Raw genomic sequence first — 18604 nt, 5'->3', positions numbered from 1 at the left:
CATTGTTGTAAAAATATTATTTTAGGGTTCCATATTTCCATATAGAGGAACTACATTTTTTATTAATCATTTAGTAATCAGTGTATTACTGTTTACTGCAAACTATGTCCCCAATCCAGAAATGACTACACAGAAGGACTGGTCCCAACACCACAAACTCTGACCAGTGGAAGTAATGCTTACTTTCCAGTACCACCAAGACTAATCACATTAGTCGTCTTTGATAGGACTGATCCTGATCCTGTTGCCAGTGGCATCAGTGTGAAAACTTCCATTCATTTCAGTAGGAGCTGTCACCCCCTGAAACACTGTGTGAGAAATTTTGTTTGCTTGTTTTTCTATGTTACTGTGTTTTCATTAAAATGAGCAGCCTTACTTACTAGAAACATGTCACATTGATAGGAATTCTCTCTCCGGCTACTTTCTTTGGACACATTTCACAAAATAAGCAAATTGCTCTTTGTGTTTTGGTTATTTTGACATTTTAATTAAAACACAATTACCATTTGCAGTATTGTACAGGTTCAGCTTTAGATAATGTTGTGTGCTTAATATACTGTTGAAAAACTATGATCAAGAAACAACTATTCTGGAAGGGATTTGGAAGTTTTGTGGGTTTAGGAAAATGAGATTAGCCTCTGTGAATGCAATTTAGAAATTTTATTTTGTGACAAAGTTAGGAAAAAGGCATTTGGCAAGCAGTTCATGCTATGAAGTTATTTATCCAGTGATGTTCTTTGTGCAGGGCCAAAAGCCATGCAGTTAAGCAGTGAGTCTGAGTGCAGCATTGAACTAGCTGCATTACATCTTTTCAGTTCTGCACAGAGCCTTCTTCGGTAGTGTGATCAGCTATTGTGGATCCCTTCACAAGTGTGCGATCCCACTGAAGGCAAGGAGACACCACATGGTTGCAAAGGCTCATGCTAGCAGACTGGATCACAGGATCAAAGCCATGGTTGCTTACACTTTTATCATTCTCTTTGACCATTAAATTGATGCAAAGTTACCAAAGCACTAAACATACATGTTTTAGAAAGGTAAATAGCTAATAGCAGTATCACCATAAATTAAGGTGATGTTTCTGAACACTTTAATAAATAAATATAGGCATTGTTTTTTAAAATAATTTCAAGGGGTGCCACAGCAGAATATGTTTGAGAGACATGCATAAAGAATATTAAAATACTTAGTAGATGATGACATACATTACATAGTAATAACCCATTAAAATGCCAAACTAGACGTTAATGTCTGTTCAACACATCACTTAATAATTAAGAAAAACAATTGATATTAATCATTTACTAATTACTAATAAACTATTTATAAAAACTCCATTAATTTTAAATGTTACTTTTAAAAAATGCTTATTCTTGAAGGCAAATATGCTCATTTTAATATTCAACCTTTGCTTATATGTTTATAAGCTTGACAGCATTTAGATACGATCTTGTCTGACTAGAGCTATGGAAGAACTTTTACGACTGGCAGTGATGTACAATAATAAAGTACTACTAACTTTGAAAGTAGTATCAAGCATTTTGAAATATACTTTCCAAGTTATAAATACTACTTTCCCTATTCCCAAACTGATGGACATCATACCAAATGGACTGAAGGTGAAAAATCCATTGCTATCTACATACTACACAGACCACAGTGAGAGATTATGACATACACTATCAACGAAACTGAGGAACCACCTGATCAGCATCCTATACAGCAAACAGGAAAACATCAAAAAGGAGTTCTTCAACCTGGAGACTCATCAATAACCAACATTCCATACAAATGGACTTTACTAAAATAAGACAGGAGATCTACATTACACGCTTCACCTCTCTACAAAGGAAAAAACTGTAAGCCGTCTAAAATCCTACCTGCCACATGGGGCCACAACAGTGGTACCCCTAACTCACCCAGCAATATCATCAATCTATCCAGTTACACACTCAGCCTGGCAGAAGAGTCTGTCCTGTCTCAGGGACTCTCTTTCTGCCCCATGACCCCCACAAACATGATACCGTTCTGCAGTGATCTGGAAGCCTACTTTCATCGTCTCTGACTCAAACAATACTTTCAAGATAACACCAAACAGTACACTGATACACAAATATCCTCCCACCAATAGCACAAGAAGAAGAACTCCACATGGACTCCTCCTGAGGGTCGAAATGACAGTCTGGACCTATACATAGAATGCTTCCACCGACATGCACAGATAGAAATTGTGAAAAAACAACATCACTTGCCTCATAACCTAAGTCGTGCAGAACGCAATGCCATCCACAGCCTCAGAAACAACTCTGACATTATAATCAAAGAGGCTGATAAAGGAGGTGCTGTTATCATCATGAACAGGTCTGACTACCAAAAGGAGACTGCCAGACAACTCTCCAACACCAAATTCTACAGACCACTTTCCTCAGATCCCACTGAGGAATACACTAAAAACTGCACCATCTACTCAGACCCCTACACTAACACCAGAACAAATCAGCATACCCTTAGAGTCCCGACCAGGGTTATTCTATCTACTACCCAAGATCTACAAACCTGGAAACCCTGGACGCCCCATCATCTCGGGCATTGGTACTCTCACTGAAGGACTGTCCAGATATTTGTACTCTCTACTCAGACCCAACGCCACCAGCACTCCCAGCTATCTCTGTGACACCACTGATTTCCTAAGAAAACTACAATGCATTGGTGATCTTCCAGAAAACACCATCCTAGCCACCATGGATGTAGAGGCTCTCTACATAAACATCCCACACACAGATGGAATACAAGCTGTCAGAAACAGTATCACTGATGATGCCACAGCACAACTGGTTGCTGAGCTCTGTAACTTTATCCTCATGCACAATTATTTCAAATTTGGTGACAATATATACCTCCAGACCAGTGGCACCGCTATGGGCACCCACATGGCCCCACAATATGCTAGCATTTTTATGGCTGACCTGGAACAACGCTTCCTCAGCTCTCATCCACTCACTCCCCTTCTCTACCTATGTTACATTGATGACATCTTCATCATCTGGACCCATGGGAAGAAAACCCTGGAAGAATTCCACCATGATTTCAACAGCTTCCACCCCACCATCAACCTCAGCCTGGACCAATCTACATGGGAGGTCCACTTCCTAGACACCATGGTGCAAATAAATGATGGTCACGTTAACACCACCTATACCGAAAACCCACAGACCGCTATGCCTACCTTCATGCCTCCAGCTTCCACCCCGGACACACCACATGATCCATTGTCTACAACCAAGTGCTGAGGCACAACCACATTTGCTCCAACCCCTCAGACAGAGGCCAACACCTACAAGATCTTCACCAAGCATTCTCAAATCTACAATACCCACATGAGGAAATAAGGAAACAGATCAACAGAGGCAGACATGTACCAGAAGCCTCCTGCTGCAAGACAAACCCAAGAAAGAAACCAACAGAACTCCAGTGGCCATCACATACAGTCCTCAGCTAAAACCTCTCCAATGCATCATCACTGATTTACAACCCATCCTGGACAACAATCCCTCACTTTCACAGGCCTTGGGAGGCAGGCTAGTCCTCACCCACAGACAACCTGCCAACTTGAAGCATATTCTCACCAGCAACAACACACCTCACCATAGCAATTCTAACTCAGGAACCAATCCATGCAACAAACCTCGATGCCAACTCTGCCCACATATCTACACCAGCGACACCAGCACAGGACCTAACCAGATCAGCCACACCATCACGGGTTCATTCACCTGCACGTCCACCAATGTAATATATGCCATCATGTACCAGCAATGCCCTTCTGCTATGTACATTGGCCAAACTGGACAGTCCCTACGTAAAAGGATAAATGGACACAAATTGGATATTAGGAATGGCAATATACAAAAACCTGTAGGAGAAAACTTCAATCTCGCTGGACACACAATAGCAGATTTAAAAGTAGCCATCCTGCAGCAAAAAGACTTCAGGACCAGACTTCAAAGAGAAACTACTGAACTTTAGTTCATTTGCAAATTTGACACTATCAGCTCAGGATTAAACAAAGACTGTGAATGGCTACCCAACTACAAAAGCAGTTTCTCTTCCCTTGGAGTTCACAGCTCAACTGCTCGAAGAGGGTCTCATCCTCCCTGATTGAACTAACCTTGTTATTCCTAGCCTGATTCTTGCTTGCATATTTATATCTGCCTCTGGAAATTTCCACTACATGCCACCGACAAAGTGGGTATTCACCCAGAAAAGCTCATGCTCTAATATGTCTGTTAGTCTATAAGGTGCCACAGGACTCTTTGCCACTTACACAGGAAGTTAACAGAGATTTTAATCCTTATTTCAGTGGTAATGAGATTAGGCCTTTAAAGCAACAGGCCAGACCCTCAGCTGGTGTAAATTGCCGTAGCTCTGTTTGGATTCAGTGGTTAATTTCAAATGATTGAGGACCTTTACAGAGTCAGATTTTATTTTAACTGGTTCACCTATCTCTAAGATAGGGCCTGATCAAGCTCCCATTGAAGTCAATGTAAAGGGCTCCCAATTGGAGTTTACCGGGCACTCGGCTATATCTGCAAAAGGTTTAAACATAAATTATGCCTCCCCACTTGTCTGTGTAAGATATATACAGAAAGAAAACACATGAGCGCTGACAGCAGCAGTAAGGACGTGAATGGAACTTAGATGTGGACTCAGACTGCAAAACTCAGACCCTAATTTTGAAGATATCCAAGTATGTGTGCATTAGAACCACAGTTTTGGTTCAGGCCCATATCTAGAGATATCAGTATGTTCTCCCCTATTTACTGTAGCTTGTATTTGTGGAATGACTGTAACTGTGGTCAGCTGTGGGTTGGCCACAAGCCCCATGTAAAGTTACACTGCCCCACATGCAACTCGGGAACCAGGTGGAAAGCCAGTCACAGTCTGGTCCCTGGTTCCCTCTTACTCCAGGGATGGATGAAAGGAAGTAATCTCATGCCAGCCCTTTACCTGGGGCATATCGTTTTCCCACTCCATGCCAGCTCAGCTAGCCAACATGTGGTGAGGAGAGAAGGGAGCCAAGGCTCTGCCCACTCCATGTTGACTTGCAAGGAAGAGGGAGTGCTGTCCCTGTAGGTTGTCCATCCCCCTATTCTGTTACCCACAATAAATGCAGTCAGCACAGGGCAGGTTACAATCTTTCCCTGCATGCTATGGACAGATCAACCATGTGTGATTAAATGTGGGAATAAAAAGGATTTCTTATTATTTTAAAATAATTTTATGTACTTTTAATGTCTTTACCGTAGCAACCTGGAGGAAAATGAATCCAGTACCAAACCACATCTGCACTAGTTTTATCAGCTGCACTGCTAAAGATAATAACCTCTTTCTCACATGCCCCAAGGCAGTCAGTTTGATACTATAGATAGCTCTTTTGAGCTACATCTGGAGTCATCTACTGAAGTAAAAAAAAGTTTCCAAGTGTTTCTTCTTCAGACAATTTTATCGTATGATTTTTCCGAGTGTCTATAGAGTGTTGTTTCATTTCAGTTGATTATGCAGAGCCTTTGCAATGGGAAAATTGTGAATTTATATTCCTCTTGAATGTGGAACTCCTGGAGTCCTGGGAAGAATTTTACTTTTCTGCAAATTATTTTTTTCCTTTAGCGTAGTTAACTTTTCTTCTGTCTTTTTTTGTTGTTGTTGCACATGAAATGGTGTTTAGACAAAAGCACCCTTTGGTGAGCAGCACCTGTTTGCCATGGGAGCTCAGTTAAGCACTGCCTAATAACTAAACAGGCTCATATGTTCACTAACACTGCTTCCTGGTTTATATGCAAACTTTGATTTTTGTTATGTTCTGCATTTCCTCAAGATATTTTCACCCTGGTACAACACAGTGAAACATAACAGGATCCAGCAAATTATGTTTCCTTGAAATATACAGCATATTGTACTACAAAATGGAATACTGCAACCCTGAGGGTAGCATTTCTAGGAGCGACTGTGCATCAAATACTGTGGACAATCCTCAGAAGGTTTAAAACCTTATTCCATGTAAACAAAGCTTTCCACTCTTTTTTAAGCATCCCAATCACCATGGTATCTAGGCGGCAATAATACCTAGTATTTTACACTTTGCGTGTTATGCACAAATATTAACTAACTAATTTGCATGACATCCTGGAGCTGAAGTGCCCAAATTGTATTATTACCTCTATTTTACCGATGGGGAAACTGAGGAAGAAAGGTGGCATGAGTTTTACCCAAGGCCACACAGTGGGTCTGGGTGAAACCAGGATTAGAACTCAGGGCTTTTCAAATCCCAACCCTGTCCTTGTTCCTCTAAGGTAGATCATTCCCAACTGCCTTATATGAGCTATCAAAATGTCTTCATTCTGTGAACATGAACTGGATAGCTCATGAGAACAGGTTTTTATGAGACATGTTTTCTTTCCAGTCAAGTTGGAAATACTATCAGCTGTAACCAAGAAACAGATTTTGGAAAACGTGCCCCCCTCCCTCCCAAGAAACAATTTGGGTAAACTCACTCCCCCTCTCCCAAAAAAAACCCTCCAAAAACCAGAAAAACAACAAAAAAAACCTTTGCTAAAAATAGTTTTAGGAAAAGGCTCAGGTAGTTCTATATTTTGTTTACCACAGTAGCTCACATGGATCTATATTTAATGACCCATTAGACTGTTTGGTAACATTCTCTCTCCTATTAACATTCTTATTTATGTATTCCAACATCTCTCAGTACTTCTATGTACAGGACAACCTCTTCATGTAGCTAATAAACTTTATAAGCCAAATTTCTCATTCATTTATGCTTGTGCAACCCCTTCATTTTGATGGTGTCAGCAAGGGCAGAACTTATGATAATGTAGATCTCTGTAGCTGATCTAATTATGTCAAAATACAAACTTCATAGTAGTACCAGATGGTGTGTTGGTTTTCAGATGCAGGCAATTGCCTACATTCTTGAACCTATGAGAAAGTCCCATGGATCTGAGAACCTTAATCCTCACATGTGAAAAGCTAGTGAAGACAGTAGGTGCAACACCTGAAAGGGAGACCACTACAAGACATGGATATTCATCATCAGAGTTTCTCAGAATCTGAGTGAGCTAGATGGATCAGGTGAATTGGTACTGAGATGGGTAGCCTTTTGAGTCTATATTACTCATTTGAATATAGCCCAGATTGGTAGCAATTAAAAATTGCTATACTTGTATAAGGACTGATATTAGCCAATCCTAACATCATTTTTATGTTCATTTACAGACCACCGCAGACTAAAGGGTTCATAAAGCAGCTCATGGATACCTTGTCAGAAATGGTGGTGAGAAACCTGACTGCTCATGCTAGGAGATTTCAACACACATCAACAAGGCTGCAGATACAAAAGAACAAAAGCTCATCTCATCATTTGCCTCCCAAGGACTTTCACAAGTCATCTTCCATCTCAACCTACACAGCCAGTCACACAATAGACCTGATGCGTGTCAGGTCTAGGTGTCAAGACAGAGGACATCACAACCCATCCATTTTCTTGGACACACCATCTCATCATTAAAGCAGTGGTCAGAGACCTTCCATCCTCCAGGCAACAAGACCAAGGATTCTGATTTGACCATGAAGACTCAGACTCCAACAAATTCCAAAGCCTGTTAAAGGCTAGAGCACTTCGTTCACAGGATGAGGAGTTGAGGACCGGGTGAATCATAACTATTTTACACTCACCTCAGCCATTGACTTGCTGTCCTCCAGATGGCCCCTTTCTCCTCCAACACGGACAGATATTCTTCATTTTTTGACACCCTGTACTAAATGAAGAGAGACAGGTGGAAACGTCAATGCTGATAGTGGAATATAAACTCTGATTTCAGATGGGCAGGAGAACCTTTCTATCACCTCCACAGAGGTTGTCAAATCCTGCCCCAAGGAGCTATCCGGGCTGGTAAATAGCTTCCTCAATCCTGAATGATTACAACTGGCATCAGAGCTAAGCACCAAGCTCTGTAAAAACTATTCTACTTTTCTGAAAAGATCACACACATTTGAGAAGCTTTTTCAAAGAGCATGGATCCACTATGCCTCCACACACCAGCCAACATAGCCTGAATTCCCAGAATTTGGTACATTCATGCCTCAAAAAGTTTTGGATACTCTAAAAAAGTCTTGACCCAAGATTTGTGAATCCAACCCATGCCTGCCCGACTTGTGAAAAAAAGGCTTGAACAACTGAAGCTTTGCCATTGCCTCATTCAGAGAAGGAGTCTTCTCTTGCTCCTTTAACACAACAGTCCACCCAACACTGAAAAAAAAAAAAAAAACATCTGATGCTTCAGTTCTAGCCCAGTGTCAAACCTACCATTCCTGAGCAAGCTCATGGAGAAACTAGCAAAAGACCAACTACAATCTTATCTAACTTAAACTAACATTCTAGACCCAGCACAATCCTGATTCACGCCAGGACATGGAACTGAAATCCTTGAGTGGTACTGACGGATGATTTTTCTCCTACCAATGGATAGAGGACAGAACCATTTTCATCCTGTTGGACTCCTCTCTAGCATTCTATACCATTGACCATAAGATTCTGCTGTCTCACCTGAGAGAGGTGGCGGGGGGTCTAGGGCAAAGCACTAAAATGGATGCTTCTGGGAAAGATGCTTTCAAAGAGTAGTGATGGTAAATGGCACATCCACCACTAGACTCCTCACTTGTGGAGTTCCACAAAGATCAATTCTCTCTCCACTCCTTTTCAACCCTATGTGACCTGGTCAGAAAATATGGACTCAAGCACCAGCAACATGCAGATGGGACACAGCTTTACCGATCCTTCACCACAGACAACCACCAAGATGGCCAAGTGCTCGGATGAGAGTAGGTCTTGGATGAAGAATAGCTGGCTGAAGCTGAACCTGAAAAAGTTGCTGGTGGGAAGAAAACATATTTTGAAGAGCTTGCAGTCATGGTGCAGTCTTCTTCTGTTGAAGATAAACACCAACAATTGGTCAATTCAGTCCATAGTCTAGGAGTATTCTGGATTCTTCACTCATGCTAAGTTCTCACATGGCAGCATCCACAACTAACACTTTCTACCATCTCTGCTTGCCAAGGAAACTCCATCCTATCCTGGCAGATGGAGACCTGGCCTCAGTTATTCACACACTTGTCACTTTTTGGCTGGATTACAAGAATGCAATATACCTGGGCATGAAGCCTTCAGCACTTAGGAAACTCCAACTGGTGCAAAATGCTGCAGCATCTTATCAGCAACACAGGCTACTGGGCACATATCAAACCTGTCCTCCACTCCCTACACTGGCCTCCCATAAAATATCAAATCAAGTTTAAGGTCTCAGTCTTTATCTTCAAAGCACTCCATGGCCTGGACCCAGGGTATCTAAAAGATCATCTAAATCTCTGGAACAAAGACTGTTGAGTATTACACTCCTTTATCACAATGGAACACTTAGCAATAAGAATAAAGATCATCTTTGTGGGAGACAGAACTTTCTCCACGAATGGCCTTAGACTGTGGAGAGAACTTCCCAAGGAACTAAAGACCACAAATCTCCACCTTCTGTTCCAAGGCATATTTATTTGATTTTGTCTTCTCAAACATAAAACAAATAACAGGTATAAAGATGCACACTACCAAAATATGACACTCCTCTGCATGTTTCTCTCTCTGAGGAGGGAATGAGAGAGCAAACACTTGACAGATGAGTAATCACATGGCTTAATGTATTACTGAAAGATGCTCAGATACTATGGTGATAAGCATGATGCAAAAACCTGAAGAGAATGTATGGGGATGAAAGAGATCTTAAACTATTGTTTTGTGAGCAAATGTACAGACCACAATGTCACCACCACATCTAGTAGTAACTGGTATCCTTATTAATGGAATCAACAGGCTATCAAAGAATTTAATGGTCACAGAGACTGAATAGGTTTCAGAGTAGCAGCCGTGTTAGTCTGTATTCGCAAAAAGAAAAGGAGTACCCGTGGCACCTTAGAGACTAACAAATTTATTAGAGCATAAGCTTTCGTGAGCTACAGCTCACTTCATCGGATGCATTTGGTGGAAAAAGCAGAGGAGAGATTTATATACACACACACACACCTGAATACCTTCTCTTACACATTAGGCATATTGATGAGGCAATGGGGAAGCAATGTGTTGTCATTGACCATACTATACCAGCCATGTAGATAAACAGAGGGATTTTGGTTTCCAGGGTTGTCAGTCTTCCATTTCCCATAAGAACTAAATTCACTAACAACAACTAACAAAAAACATCTAAGTCAGGATTAAAACAAATAATAATTATAAATGGTTTCTAAAACTGTGTTTCATATCCATAATGTGTGCCACAAATATCTGGGAAGCAAATGAATACTACAGCATTGTATTGACATAAAACTGATTCTTTGTACTATTGCAGTCAGAGGCCCAAACTTAACAAGTTGCTACACTTCAAACTATTCAGGAACAACAAACTAGATAGCATGATAGATACATTACTTCAGTAGATTTTATACAGCAATAGCTTCAGCCTAGTTAGCCATTGCGGATGGGAAATTCATGTGCATTTTTTATTTGTATCATGGCAAGTAAATATCAAGTTGTTGACACATTCATTAGGAGACTTTGTGAGATTTACTTTGAAACCTCATGAAGAAAAAATTGAATGACTACAAAGTCTTTGTGAAAAAACCCAAATCCTGTAGTAATCGGTGTTGGATGAGACTCATTAGATTTAGAACTTCTATTCCAGAAACATCCAAAAGGCCAGATGCTTATTTCCAATTTATGCAAACTTGTCTGAACCTCTTTAAATCTAGTAATTAAGATGGAAATCTCACATGGACATATTCTTATGGTATTTCTGGTACCTCCTGCTTCTGGATATGCTGGAAATGTGGGGTGAAATGATTTCTTGTGTCTTTTTATGCTTCCACTTCCATTTCCAGCTTAAAACTAGGACATTTTAACATTACATCCTACAGTGTTTAATGAAAGTATTGATATTTGTTTGAGCATTCAGCCTTATTAGACCTACAATTCTAGTAATGTGGACATGGCAGGCAATGAGACAGACAGAAAATCATGTGGTTAAATAATAATGTGCTGGTCCTGGTGTACATATATGTATCCCTTCACCCCCTTTCAAAGGTTTAGCTTGTGGATGGGTCAGGTTACTGAGGGTCATGTGACAAAAGGGTGATGGTAGTACTTCTTTAAGAGGGAGTCTGCCTAAAAAGAGAAGAGGTACCCAGGATCAGGGATAAGAGCTGGGGGCTGTCCACACTAGCCAGGGAAGACTTGGTGGGATACCTCTCATGAGCAAGGATTGAGGGGAGATGCTTTGGGAAATGCCAGGCAGGAGGACTTGGCTTTGGATAGGAACAGTAGAGTCTGGAAAAAACTTATTGTTGACTTGACATTGAACTGACATTTTATGTTAATAAACTAGATCCTAAAAGGGGGTGTTACTTGACTCATTAGAGTCTATGTGTAGTTATTGGGGCAAACCCAGAAGAGGGAAACTGTAGCCATGGACATAAGTGTAGAAAGAAGTCAGAAAAACCCATCACAGAAAGCCATCACTTTATTAATATATGCACAGTCTGACATCAGTAACAGGTTTCAGAGTAGCAGCTGTGTTAGTCTATATTCGCAAAAAAGAAAAGGAGTACTTGTGGCACCTTAGAGACTAACAAATTTATTTGAGCATAAGCTTTCGTGAGCTACAGCTAATCTTAAGGGGGCAGGCTAGTCTTAAACTTCACTATCACCATGCTGAAAAGGATTTGGTTTTGCCAGAATTCCTTGCATTTCTCTCTTCTTGTACATGGAAATGAGGTCCCAATTAAAGGGTTCTCACTCTGTCCATTAAACAGAAGTGACAAATCATAAGCAAGGGCCCAGCCTTAATCTCACCCAACCCATTCCTTGGATTTCAGATATTACTATTGGCCACAGCCAACCCAACCCACACAGTAGACCACCACATTATGACAATAACAGATATAAGCTGTCTACCAACTCTAAACTAAGACAGCACCTCTCAATGCTAGTCTACAGTCTGGGAATATTCTTCCTCCACCCAAGACTTCCAAAGGACACACAGTCACACCAAAAACCAACCCACTTATTCAAGTAAAGAAGGGGTGGGGCTGCTAGGTAGAAAATGGCTGTGAGAGCCAGACCATCATCCCTTAGATCTTCTGCTCCCCAGTCAGGAACAGAGCCAAATGTGGCTATTTGTTGGTCTTAAACAGGCAAGCAGAGAAGCAGAAAAATAGGGAAAACCCACTGCAACTCCAGCCACGCATGAAACCCTCAGCAACCCATCCCATCATGCCCCCACCCAATTTGAGTAAATGGCCACTCAAATGCTGCACCATCCTATGTCTCCTTTCCTTCTCCCTCTCTTCACCCTCTGTTGGAATTAAAAAGGAACTGAGGGATGTCCAATAAAGCAGAGAAGGAACCAGGAAGTGTCTGTTCCCCATCGATCTCACCCTGGTTATCAAAGTGGTCACTTCTAGTTATATTTACAGTGAAAACAGAAAACAGCGCACTACATCACCATTATTTCTTATGCTCAGACAACAGAGACTGCATAACACACAAGGGTCATGTGCACTAAGTCAAGAAACTTGCACCTAGAAAAGATTACAGATGTCACATCTGACTCAACAATGACAAATTCTGGAGATAGTCGTTTTTAAACCATTTCAACACATTTAAGTCTGAAATTGATTACAGATGGGTGAGCTGGTTCAGCTAAAACAAACACTCAAATTTCCCTCCCTCAAAAAGTAGTTTCAAATGAGTTGTTTCAGTGAGAATTATGCTGAATCTTCACTTCCATGTTCCTCTGAAGACCAGAAATGATTGTGCTGCCACGTGTTCTCTATAGAGTTGGTCAGGAAATGGAGGTTTTTCCAACAGAAAATTTGAACAAAAACAGATTTCCTTTTTACTTTTCATTGAAATACACAAAATCTGAGGCCTGTCCAAAACTGAAACATTTTGGCAAAAAAAATAAAACCAACAACAATTGGTTTGGGGATTTTCAGCTCTGAGGAAAAGTCAGTTTTTGAGCAACTGTACACTTTCTTCAAAAACAAACATAATAATTTTGTCAAAAAATGTACATTGAAAAAAGTTTCAAAGGAAAAATTTCAACGAGCTCCAGGGAATCCCAACCTCCAGGGAGCTCTTGAACAGTGGGGGGGGGGGTGCAGGTAAGAGAGGCAGGATGGTCACAACCACCTATCTGTCCCAAAACTTTTTTCTCTGGTAACATGGGCTCATGGTATAGAAAATGTTGAGAACCACTGTGCTCATATATTATAAGACAAGCTTTTCTTCTATTATCACTGGCCGTGCTGGTAGTAGGAAGTACCAGATATCTCATAAAGAAGACAGTTCTCTCATGATTATGTTACTGTTCAATTTTCCAGGCTCAAGAAGTTTATATCATTGGCATGAGCTTCAAGTAAACAATGAAACTTTTGGATGTTTAGCTGAATTGAATCTCTGAACCTTTTGATATTCTCCCATGACTCAGAATAAAGTTTTACGTCATTTCCCATTTAATCTCTGGGAAGACAACAGTACAGCTCACTCTGTCTAAGCTGCCTGTACATGAAGAATGCATGAAGTAAGAAGACATATGGTTTCTATAACAACTAATATGTATTCTAGCAGTCAATCAATGCATTGCACATCTGCAAAGATATATTGGACAGTTTGTCAGTGAGATGACCTTTCTGTCACCCACACAGAGAGTTACAGATTTTATTATCCTGTAGGCTACAACAGCAGTTTTGCTCATTGTATAAAGGTATCTGAGGCTTTCACAGGCTAAATGAAATAACGCCATTGTAACACTAGGTTCTGAAGTATATGTGAATATATTTGCTTGCCAGTCCCCTCTATTGTGATGGTCAATTTGTTTACTCTAGCAGAAATTTCAGCTACTTGAAGTAATCAGCTACTATCTCACTGAACACTTTATTAGTTATAGGACAGCATAATCCTCAAATTTGATCTCAAGGGTCTACACAGTAGCAAAACCTTCTTCCCTCTTGTATTGTCTTTGGTCCCATACAAATCAAAATAAACCACATTATTTCCTACATAATCAACAAGAACTATGTTTCACTCCTGTTAGGATAGAATAATTAACAATACATTTAAATTATAGGAGTATCATTCCACTGAATTATGAGATCAAGTTTTGAGAAATTCCCAGTAGACATGATTCAAAATGTGCCTTTTAAAAATTCATCATTGTCAGTAACAAGACTCAGATCTGATTCTCCTCCCTTCTACTTATGTCTTCCCATCTTCCCTCTCTCTTTTCACTTCCCTGCCATTCCCCTTCCATCCTTTCCATATGTCCGTCCAGTTCTTGATAGTGCAGAAGGTGGCTGGAATTGAAGGACTGTCTGAGCATATCAGTCTGTGGCATCAGAACAAAATCAGTGAAAATGATCTTGTAAATCACAGAATATCAGGGTTGGAAGGGACCTCAGAGTTCATCTAGTCCAACCCCCTGCTCAAAGCAGGACCAATCCCCAACTAAATCATCACAGCCAGGGCTTTGTCAAGCCTGATCTTAAAAACTTCTAAGGAAGGAGATTTCATCACCTCCCTAGGTAACGCATTCCAGTGTTTCACCACCCTCCTAGTGAAAAAGTTCTTCCTAATATCCAACCTAAACCTCTCCCACTGCAACTTGAGACCATTACTCCTCGTTCTGTCATCTGCTACCATAGAGAACAGTCTAGATCCATCCTCTTTGGAACCCCCTTTCAGGTAGTTGAAAGCAGCTGTCAAATCCCCCCTCACTCTTCTCTTCCACAGACTAAACAATCCCAGTTCCGTCAGCGTCTCCTTATAAATCCTGTGTTCCAGTCCCCTAATCATTTTTGTTGCCCTCTGCTGGACACTTTCCAATTTTTCCATATCCTTCTTGTAGTGCGGGGCCCAAAACTGGACATGGTACTCCAGATGAGGCCTCACCAATGTCGAATAGAGGGGAGCAATCACATCCCTCGATCTGCTGGCAATGCTCCTACTTATACATCCCAAAATGCCATTGGCCTTCTTGGCAACAAGGGCACATTGTTGACTCAGATCCAGCTTCTCGTCCACTGTAACGCCTAGCTCCTTTTCTGCAGAACTGCTGCCTAGCCATTCGGTCCCTAGTCTGTAGCGGTGTATGGGATTCTTCCGTCCTAAGTGTAGGACTCTGCACTTGTCCTGGTTGAACCTCATCAGATTTCTTTTGGCCCAATCCTCTAATTTGTCTAGGTCCCTTTGTATCCTATCCCTACCCTCCAGCATATCTACCTCTCCTCCCAGTTTAGTGTCATCTGCAAACTTGGTGAGGGTGCAATCCACACCATCCTCCAGATCATTAATGAAGATATGGGTTTCACTGACTGTGAGGAAGCGAACGGGTCAAAATAATTCAATTATTATTTATTTATTTATTTATTTATTTACAATAAATGGGGACAATTTTTTCATGAAAATTTTTGTGAAAAGATGTTCCCAATTTTTGACCAACTCTAGTGAGGATACTGTATTTATTGTCATCTGAATTGATCTTTCTCCTTCACTGGAAGCTCCCTGACAGTGCATCATTTATTTGTATTTTGTTGCTCAGCTATACATAAAGATGATGATATAGGTCCTCATTGGACACTTATCATTAGAAACCTCCGTGAAGGTAACTGAAATACCAAACATGGTATAGCATTTTACTATGGTGTTGAATCACATTTTTTCTTTACCTGTTTAATAATGCTTACATTCACTAAGCATCCCATTATTGACGGCTACAAGTTTTGATGCAGTAGATTTGAAATATTGACATATTTGCTTTAAAAGAGGTGTTTATTTTCTTTTTAATTAAGGATTAGGCACATCAGAGCTGACATCTTGTATCCTATGTTTCAGCTGAATGCCTTTTAAAACAGCCAAGGTAATGGTAGGCCTGCAAATAAGTGCCTTATAATGTAAATGTCAATAAATAACCCCTATACCTTATCCTGCAAATGAAATGCAGTAACAAGGTACAATACCTGTCATTCCAGATTGCCAACAATAATGTTTCTTTGTCCGTTTATGTTATTACTGTATTCTAGACCCACTTTTAACAGATAATCCTTATATTAATGTAAAGATCTGAAAAATAAAATGTATTGTGACAGAGCTCCGACCTTGTCCTCATGGGTCCCGCACTTCCAGGCAGTTTATGCTGGCCTCAGAGACTCACTGCAACCCTCCACGTAGCCCTTCTCTCTCTCTCTCAGGGTTACTGTCTACTGAGCCCTTTTCATCATAAGTCAGCAAGGAGGTTGGTGAGAGAACTCCCACAATCTCTGTTGTCCTTATGGGCTTATTTCAGAACAGTTTAGCCTTCTGTCCTGATAGGGGCCTGTCTTCCCCTCCCAGAAGATGTTTCTGTAGTGGCGGGTTGGGGGGAACCTAATGGGACTCTAATGGCAGCTGTTGGCAGCCAACCTTTCACTGCCAGAGTTACTACATTTCCCTGGGCCACTTCCCCACAGCTCTCCTGCTTCTCTCTCTTAATACCTTTTTTACCCTTACCTTAGGGCTCCCTTTCCAGTGGCTTGAGGGTGTCTTCATTACCCAGGCCTTCAGCCACACTTCCTCTCCTCAGGCTCCCTGGTTCTCTTTGGCCTGACTGGAGTGAGCCCTTTTATAGTATCAGAGTGGCCTTAATTACAGTCAGGTGTTCACATTGGCTTAACGGCCTCACCTGACTCTTTGCAGCTTAATTGGAGTCAGGTGTTCTCATTAGCCTAATGGCTTTAACTGACTCTTTGCAGGCCACCCAAGGTGAAATCCTGGCCCTACTGTAGGTAATGTGATATATTACTCCAGTGGAGCCAGGCTTTTTCAACCCCAGTGAGCAGGGGCTGGCCAGAATTGCATGGCTTGCTCCTAAGAAAGTGCAAGGACTGCTTCCAATTTGCTCCTGAAGGGGGTGTGGCAATGAGTAGGCACAGCTGTGGGCACGTGGTGGGGGGGAGGGGGGGAAGAGAAGAGACAAGTGTGTGGCATGCCTTCCTCCTGAAATGTCCCTTTCCCACACAGATCAGATGGTAGGAAGATGCCACCCAGAACAGCTACTGACTAACTTGGTGTTGGTAGATCAACTATTGAGGTTGCTGTAATGAGTTCACTCCCTTTTTAAGAGGGTGTTGCTGCCCCAGGTCATAAAGCTGGGCAGTGCACAGGATGCTGCTGATGGATTGGCAGATTCAGGGCTCCCGGATTGTACATGGAAAATTGATAGGACCCAGGTACCTAATATTTGTTCCCCACAACAAGTCTTAGATTTCACTGGCAGAAAGAGGTATTTCTCCCTGGTAAGGCCTAGTTGATTGCTGTGGTTGGCTCACCAATATTAACATGGGATGATGTGGATAGGTCCAGGAGGCCAGGATCTTTAGAAATCCACATTATGCAATTAAAACTAGAATTTTTCTTTCAAGACCCTATGGACATTAATGGTGCAACTTGTGTTACCATGAATCCCTTATATCTTGATGCATTATGAGACATCTCTATAGCCTCATTTGGACGCTTCTATAACTTCATAATCCAGTACATGTCAAAGTAGCTAAAATCTCAGGGCATTGTTCACACTACATACTCAGAGTCAACTATAAGAGCTGTCTCCTTCTGCATGGTCCATCCAAAGGTCCTGGACTTCCTTGCCTTCTGGAGAGAGAACTACATCCAGTCCTATCTTAACAGTAGTCACCAGAATTCAAAGACATCTGAGCGCTATTGAAGCAAATGCAGGAAAATGGACACTCCCATGGCCCAGGGCCATAGCAAAGCCAAGGAGCTCTGGCAGGATTTTAAAAAATTCTGGATACAAAATCAGAATAGAGTTTTGTTCCTACCAAAACAGATTAATTAATTAAATTGGGATAAGACACCAGATAAATCTAAAAGGACTCTTATATGGATGCAAGTTTTTGCCCCCAAAATAAGTTACACCAAAAAACTTTCCCATGTAGACAAGACCGTAAAGCATAATCGATCTGGGACAGGAACCTTAATTTCTTAGCTATTGTAAAGAGCCTACCACACTCCTGATGCTATACAAATAATAAACAATGCCTTCCCTCCCATCCTTCACAACCACTGTGGTACAATTCAAGGTAGAAAGATGGGAAATGAAGATGTTTCAGGCCTGATTGCTAAAGATGGGCATGTGAAATTGCACAGCAATAATATGCATACAATTAAGCAGTTAATTTATATGCAAATTATTAGACTAAATAGTGCAAAAAAGGAATATTCATCTGAAGAAATAACTTGTATTGTTTACAATTCTGTTATTTTTTTTTAAAAAAAAGGGAAATAAAAATGAACTGTCATCAGTCATTTTCCTACCTTTTGTGTTCACTTTCTGTGAACATTTGGGCAAGTGATTTTTACTAGCACAAAAGAGACTTGTAGTCTTTCAGGCTCAAGCATGCACAAAAAGCAAATTTTAAAGTATCCCAAGTAGGTACT

General features: G+C 41.0%; 1 long non-coding RNA gene across 1 annotated transcript; it reads right to left on the bottom strand.

The window, feature by feature from the left end:
• Positions 1–552: 552 nt before the first annotated feature.
• Positions 553–16895, bottom strand: LOC122456323. Its single transcript, XR_006275184.1, has 3 exons — positions 16658–16895; positions 7747–7829; positions 553–883 (listed from the first exon to the last, which is right to left on the bottom strand). It is a non-coding gene; the product is annotated as an uncharacterized LOC122456323 (long non-coding RNA).
• Between the last annotated feature and the right edge of the window lie 1709 nt (positions 16896–18604).

The sequence above is a fragment of the Dermochelys coriacea genome, chromosome 12 (genome assembly GCF_009764565.3).
Source record: "Dermochelys coriacea isolate rDerCor1 chromosome 12, rDerCor1.pri.v4, whole genome shotgun sequence".
In the NCBI taxonomy this organism is placed as follows: Eukaryota; Metazoa; Chordata; order Testudines; family Dermochelyidae; genus Dermochelys; species Dermochelys coriacea.
The sequence above is the reverse complement of the archived record's forward strand: the minus strand, read 5'-3'. Positions and strand labels throughout refer to the sequence as shown.